General features: G+C 39.7%; 1 protein-coding gene and 1 long non-coding RNA gene across 2 annotated transcripts in view; one reads left to right on the forward strand and one right to left on the reverse strand.

Moving 5' to 3' along the window:
• LOC134800287 (uncharacterized) overlaps nucleotides 1-8,216 on the reverse strand; it is a 197,310-nt gene that overhangs the window by 84,835 nt on the left and 104,259 nt on the right. The gene's annotated exons all lie outside the window — the stretch shown is intronic.
• LOC134800242 (uncharacterized) overlaps nucleotides 1-8,216 on the forward strand; it is a 310,488-nt gene that overhangs the window by 65,792 nt on the left and 236,480 nt on the right. The window lies entirely within an intron of this gene.

Here is an 8,216-nt window from a genome sequence, read left to right on the forward strand (position 1 = left end):
TTTCTTTCAAGTTGTTATATTTAAAAACGTACATCTCTAATATTGGATTTTTTGTAATGCGTATATAGTAGACTATTTATTCTCTAAATTGATACCAAAAGAACTTAATCAAACTGCCTAAAAGATAGATTGTTTTGACTCTAAAGTAAGGTCTCGCCGAGGTAAGAAATGAAGCCTGTCTGAACTTTGTTCTAGCGGTAAATGTTTTGACATTAACTAAGTAAAAGTTAGCTAACCTGGTAATATAGCATCTGTAGTACCTAAATAACAAATAATATCACTAATTTTCTCTATAAAGAAGCATTTTATTGCAAAAAAACTAATAACAAGCAATTTTACGTGATAAAGGAGTCAGTGGACACGCATATGGGGTGAATAGTTACGCCATAGGGGGTGATTAGATACAACAAAGGGGTGTAAAGACACGCCTTGGGGGTTAAAAGACACGAATAAATGTTTATGTGTGAAAGAGCGGTTTAACAGATATATTATATATACCATTCTTCTTCTTCTTCTTCTTTATTAGGGGCTATATAAGGCTCCAAAGCCTATGTATCACTGCGACCATTCCTGATCTATTGTGATCGCCACCTATTACAACTCTCGACCCAACCCTGCAACTTCGAATAGCTGCAGGATCCTTTTGGTCTCGAGAGACTTTACCTCCTCCGGGCGTAATATGTGTCCGCCCAAGATTAGGTCACGAGTACGCATTAGGCAAGGGCACTCTGTGAGGATGTGCAAGGGCGTCTCCTCCGCCTCCATGCAGAGTCTGCACCGCCCTATGTCACGTTTCCCCATGGTGTGCATGTGCTTATTTAGGCCGCAATGCCCGGTAAGCACCCTTACCAAGTTGCGCAGTTGGTTCCTAGACAGCGCTAAGGCGTTCGAGGACGCCTTTTTGCTGAAGGCCTTGATAAGCGCTTTGGAATGGTTCAAACCTGTTGTTTCTCTCCAGAGTTGAATGGTTTTGTAGTGACAGTAGGTCTTTAGGGTGAGCCGCGTTAGGCTTTTGGGGATACCACAAAAGGGCTCAGGACTGTAGTTCTTCCCCTTAGCCCCTGCTCGCGCGAGTTCGTCGGCCTTCTCGTTTCCTACGATACCCGCATGCCCCGGGACCCATATATATACCATTTGCCAATAGAGTATCAGCATAATAATGACCAAATTCGATGCCTAATATGACAACTAAAACTTAATATTTCTATTCACCCCTTTCTTGTGTCTATCGACCCCGTTTTAAGGATATGGAGAAAACAGGTAGTTCTCTTTGATTTTCTCTGAATAGGTAAAAATTTATTTCACAAATGCAAAATTGAAGAACTGACCAAGACTCAAAAAATTATATCAAAATTTTTACTTTTATCATTTGGATTATTGGCAAAAATCGTCCTTGAAGTTGAAAATCGTGTCTTTTCACCCCGTTTTACGGTATATGTGTAATTTTTATATAAAAATATAATACCAGAGAATACGGCTAAGTACAGTTGTACCCATAATTAACGATATGGCCCTTAACATTTTCGTAGATTCGGTTTCCTTATATATATTTTTTCTCTGATTAAAAGAAATCTAGAAGCTTTGATTAGATAGCGCTTTAATAACATGAGGTTATTACATGTTTGCTTTAAGCTATGGTAATCTGCTATCCATACCTAAGATACAAGTTATTAATAGAATTAGTTTTGATATTGTTATCATATTTCTATTAGCAACAGAAAATACACATTTGTTCGGTAGAGTTAAGCCACGAAAAGTCTGCAGCGATTTTGATAGCCCTCGCAGTGCCAGTGTTATTTATAACGTCATAATTTCGTAGAAGTTTGACATTTAAAATAATACTTGCACTGCGTGGGCTATCAAATCCGCTGCAGACTTTTCTTGGTCTGACTTTATTAAAGTTTTTAACTTGACCTTTAAGTATTTATTTTAAGTTGAATCTATGAATGTACTAAGTTAACAGTAAGTATGGGCGATGGTACAAACAAGAACGCTGCAAACAATACACTTCTTTTGGGCAGTCGTGTAAATAATGCAATTTGCATTAGGGGGATATATGTATAGCAAAGACATATATAACTTCGTATAAGATGAATAAAGTCTAAGGAAAAAAAAAAACGTGCCTCGGAAATCAAGAAAAAGTCATTCTCGGATAGATGGCGCACACACCTTTGGCCTATGGTCGGCTAGATGGCGCGACGACACCGTTTCATATTTAACAATTTTAACACATAGATATCAGTGAATGAACATGGGTCAAAATCTTATAAAAATAATAAAATCATTTATCCATATATACATTTTTTTGATAATTTTATACGTTTTCATTTTGAGTTTTAGTCGTGTGTCGATAGATGGCAGTAAATCTACTGTGACTACAAAACTTACTATGACAGGACCCCTCTATACTATCTATTCTCTTTGCTGTATTGCAATAGCGACTTATAGCCGGAGAGTTAGCCACGGAAATAGGTATGCAATTTATAGAGCAACGAAATCCCTCTAGTTAGTGTGCCATACTATCATTATTAATTAATCCGGGCGCCTGGCAGCTGTTTAGCGGTGGGTGAGTGGATGGCAACAAAGGGGTTGTAAAATCAATTGAAGGTGTGTAATTTACAGAGCTCTGAGTTTGGTGTGATATAATAGCTAATTATTTATTAAATTCAAATATAGCAATGCCAGGCGTTTTATTTGGGAAAAAAGTAGTGCCAGGTGATGAAAATACACAATCACTTGAGCGCCTACAGGAAGATCACGAGCAAATTGCACCTGACTCACAATTGCTTTACGCATAGTGTCGTCGAAGTTTAGAAAAATCGATAGAACTTCCGACACACAACGGGGGTCTTATAACTATTTTAAGCTAAGTATAACAAAGTACCTACCTATGTATTTGTATAAAGTCTGTTTACATGTAGTGTGTGGTGTACTTTCGTTTGGGCCAAATACCTTTCGCCAAATTTCGCTTCCCAACAAACTTATCAATAAATTTTAGCAAATTTACACTTCGCGATTAATTTGTTTGGTCAAATTATCATTTGGCATCATTTTTCTTTGTCAAATTTTATTTAGACAAAAACTTATTTAGCTGTCGCCTACGGTATTTCCGGACCGATACGACCTTCAAACCTTCAAGAAAAGAGCGTACTCCCATATGTAGGTGTCCATGGGCGGCGGTAATCGCTTACCATCAGGTGATCCGTCTGCTCGTTTGCCTCCTATATCATAAAAAAAAGTTTTTTATTGGCTAATACATATTATATTCCACAAAGATGTTTGGTCAAAATGTTACTTCGTTTTGACAAATAGGCATCTCTATTTAAATTTGTACGGTCAGCCAAGAAAGTGGTCTACCACTTTTCGACTCTATCAATCAGATGATAGAGTCGAAAAGTGGTAGACCACTTTCTTGGCTGACTATACCTACCTTGTTGTGTTAATATAGGTACGTTAAAGTCTAGGTAATTTGGGTAAGTTGGGTTAGGTTTGAACCGCGATCCTCACAAAACCGAACCGCTATCAGAAAAGTGGCTTAGGTTAGGTTAGAACCGTGAGCGGCTAGAACGGCCGAGGGCTGGCTCCCGCACTATAGAGGCGGTACGCCCAGTCCTCCGTGACTGGGTTGAAAGACGCTCCGGTGTCCTTACTTTCAGACTAACGCAGGTACTGTCGGGGCATGGCCGTTTCGGCAGCTACCTGCACAAGGTTGCCCAACGGGAACCGACACCGGAGTGTCACCAATGCGGAGCCGGCGTAGACTCGGCCCAACACAGTGCCCAGTTTTTGGCGAGGAACGGGAGGAGTTGGTCGCCCAGGTAGGGCAAGACCTTTCGCTGCCAGCCGTAGTTCAGGCCATGCTGGGCAGTGAAAGTGCGTGGGAGACTGTGCTCACTTTCTGCGCGCACGTCATGGGAGACAAGGAGGCGGCCGAGCGCGAACGGGAAGCTCGGGCCGAGGCTGACCCAATGCGCCGCCGCCGCAAAGGCCGCAGACGTGCCGCTCATGAGCGGAACCTGCCGCCCTGATGAGAGCCAGCGGGCGGCGGACATGGGGGCGTCCCTGCCCATGACGCTGGCTCCCGAGATGGTAAGCGCGACCTCGTGTTCCGGAAGCGCTTCCACTGGGACGATCAATCAAAAAATAGGGGTATGGATCCTAGTCAGGATAGCCGCTGCGGGGTCGCAGACGCATTGCGTGAGCTTCCCCGTAAGCCCGCAACCATAGCGGTGAGAGGACACCATGGGGTTTAGTGGGTAGTGGGGCCTCTTTACAGCCCTGAGTCCCACATAACCGTCCGGGTTTCTCCCCGGCCCGGCGGTATGCGTAGAAGCATTCAAAAATGTAAAAAAACCATGTAAAAAAAAAAACTTTAGAACCGTGACCCTTACAGAAACGAAATGATATTAGAAAAATGGGTTAGGTTAGGTTAGAACTGCGACCCTTGCAGATACGAAATGCTATGTACTAGAAAAACTCAGAAAAAGGTCACGAAGTGGATTAATTAATTAAATAGGATAACAAGATGTAAAAAAAATGCATGACATTTTTAACTAAAATGTGGTTTAAATTTTGGTGGTTATTTACTATTTTTGGGTTACAATTATTACTTTGGTGTTATTTGCTTTAATAGAATAGCAAGATGTAACAAATTTGGTTATCATTTTACATTAAAATGGAGTTTTAATTTTAGTGATCATTTACTATTTTTGGCAGTAAAAATGTTTTTTTGACGTTACATTTTAGTATATCTAATGATTAGTTAAATACCAACCAAATAAAAATATTGGGATGTAAATCGTATTCCATGCAATATTTTGGTAAATGTTAGTTATGCTTAACGATACATTTGACTAAATAATATTTGGTAAAATGAAGTTTGACAAAGTCATTACGCTCGTGAATCTATTATAGAATCTTTCGCTTGCACGGGACTCAAAATAAGCACATTATAATAAGTAATATCTAACCCAGGTTTGATTTATTAAGTAGGTACCATAGTAAATAATACATACATAGAGTCTGGCTACTGAAATTGTACACAAATTTTTGGCGGGAAATTCAATAAATCTTGGGCTGGTCACACTTTGTGTAGTAGGAATTATAGTTTTGATACTAGTCAATATTTTTTATTTTCTGTGCACACGTAAGGTACCTAAGGAAATAAGTTAAATATACGTTTACGTGCACTCAAAGTCAGCTCACATAATTTCTACCACTATGTAAAGTACAGTCAACCACAATGTATTGTTTTGATTGTATTGATATTTTCCAGAACTGCTAGTTTATCCGTTTCTTTACACACTTGTCCTGTTTATGAGATTCAGGTATTAATAAACTAACGTACTTAATCAAAGTAATAGGCAAATGTTAGTACTAGTACTTAAAGTATCAAAATATTAATAGAGCACCAACCTACTAAATTGTTTACAACTTGTAAACATTGCAGTTTTTCATTATACAACGCTTCACGTTGACTTCGCACATTCTCGTAATTATTTAAGAGCTTCAATAATAGTTTACGGACCTCACTCGGTGCAGGCATTATTAATATTATCTAAATATATAAACGTGAAAGACCTGACTGACTGACTGACTGACTTAAATCAACGCACAGCCCAAACCGCTGGGACTAGAAAGTCCAAATTTGGCAACTAGATTCCTTATAAGGTCTAGGGGTCCACTAAGAAAGGATTTTTCAAAATTCATCCCCTAAAGGAGTGAAATGGGGGTCCAAAGTTTGTATGGGGAAACAAGATTAGTTAGACTATTTTATTCCAAATTTCACAGGAGTATTCCTAAAGATAAATGAGTAAACACGTGTTTCAGGTTTTTTGAAAATTGAACCCCTAAGAGGGGGAAAAGTCCCCAATAGGGTTGATATCTCAAAATATCAATATGGGTATCGTTTTCATAGTATTTTGAGACGCTAATAACAAAAATGGCATCAAAATTAAAATTAACGTAGCCGACGTGAACTATGGCCCCTGGTGGGGAATGCTAATTACGAAGATAGCATAGACGGTTGTAACATACACGCTGATTTACAGCCACACGTGATCCAGACTTTTGAGAATGCAATGCCTTAAAGTAAATTTTTTTAGCTATTAGCTCAGGGAAAATTTCACTAATACCTACAATGGCTGTTGAATTGTTGGATATTGATGGGACCATGTTGGCTCACACCGTAGTACCTATAATTGGAGATGGAGCCTGTCAGGCCGCGTAGCCAAGATGCCAATCGCTTACTCTCCGTAGCGATCGAAACGCAACTGTCACTGTCGCGCTAATATGGAAGAGTGATAGAGAGACATAATGCTTTTCGTTGTCGAAGCGATAGCGATTGTAACCTTGGCTAGGCCGGCTGTTTCGCGCCATCTCCTATCTTCTGTATGATACGCAGGTGATGGCCTGGGAGGTGCGCGAGCAAATCGTTAGTCACGTGGTGGCCAACTGGGAGGAGTTTGTTATTATGTCTCATTAACAGTAACGGTGATAATTACTCCAGCTCCGTTGAATACTGCCTTGAAATGTCGCGCCCGTTTACTTACGGTAGTCTCTGCGAGTTGGTAGCGGCAGGACAACTGTTTCCGTGGGTTTTCGAAGTTTACCGCAACAATGAGCTATATACGGTATGAGAGTTGGTACTGTGGGTAATCCGGTGGGCCAACTAAGATTTTCAAGTGATTTGTCTAGCGGTCATTTTGACGTATATATTCGCAGTGAATTACTCGTAAGACCCACAATATCAGAGCCCCCTTCTTCACTCCTCTCTGTGGTTGCCAAGAAGATTACCACGAGAAGGAATGAAGAGATTACCACCCCACCACCCCATTTAGAATCATACTCATCATTATCTCTTACCGCTACCAAAACAGTTACTAAAAAACGCCGTGCCAGATTCACGAATACTACACGGAATAAACAACTAAAAGCTGCCGCAAATAAATATATGCAAAACAAATCATCAGATCACCAAGCTGCCGTAAGCAATTACCAAAAAATGAACCCTGATGTACACAGAGAAGCAGTAGCTAGGTATCAGTAAGCCCACCCCGAGGTAAACCGTGACACCTCTGCTAGGTATCAGCAAACCCACCCCGAGGTAAACCGTGACACCTCCGCTAGGTATCAGCAAATCACACACACTGATACACTTCATCCATGTAAAACTCCGCACCATTTTGCAATTCTCTCTCAAGTTGCCGTTTAATGTCGTCCGAAAAACTGTCCTTATATTTATTATCAAACTGCACAACGGGACTTAATCGCGTATTTAAGTTTTAAGATTTGGAGGTAAATCTTAAAACTTAAATACGCGATTAAGTCCCGTTGTGCAGTTTGATAATGTTTAATAATCGTGAAAGTTTAAATCAGTGTTGTCCTTATATTTTTCCCAGAGACTTAACGGGTCAGTAAGTTGACAAAAAACTAACATTATTATATTTATTATGAAAAGTTCACGCAGCTTGAAGGGAGAATCGCACAACGCAGCTTCCTCTAAAGTTGAGTCCCAAATGTTTATCGTCCTCTAGCAATCCAAGGGAGAACCACTAATGTAGTGTATAAGGAGGTGCTATAGGTACAAAAGGCTACAACTACATAAATAAAAAATATAAATTAAAAGGTGTTAAGTACAAAACGTACATTAGATTATATTAAATAAGTCGAGCTCGATTAATCGATATAATTACAATTCAGTACGGTTACCATCAGTTTGTCACTGACATAAACGCCGTCGAGAACGTAATTTACTTTCTATATATCCCGTTTGCACTAATATGCGAGTGCGAGCGAGATGTATAGAAAGTAAATTACGTTCTCGACGGCGTTTATGTCAGTGACAAACTGATGGTAACCGTACTGGTGTCTTCAAGTCAAGAGTGAATACTGTGAATAAGCTTTTATTGAAATAGTGAGCTACACCTTCGGCCTTGTCTTGTCATCACTTTCCAGCAGGTGAGACTAAGGTCAGTTACTGTTCAGTCCGTAAAAAAAAAAACAAAATTAAAAAAACTCTCCTGCGCGTGCGAAGCCGCGGGCAAAAGCTAGTTTAAAATAAACGCCATATAAACCGCAAACAATTTGAATTAATGACATAAATTGACAACAGACTTTTAACTTTTTTTTAAATCATAGACAATTGGTGATACAACAAGGAAATATCTGTCAACAAAATTTGGCTAGCCTGCTAGCCAGACTCTAATTAGTATACC

The sequence above is a fragment of the Cydia splendana genome, chromosome 19 (assembly GCF_910591565.1).
Source record: "Cydia splendana chromosome 19, ilCydSple1.2, whole genome shotgun sequence".
Classification (NCBI taxonomy): domain Eukaryota; kingdom Metazoa; phylum Arthropoda; class Insecta; order Lepidoptera; family Tortricidae; genus Cydia; species Cydia splendana.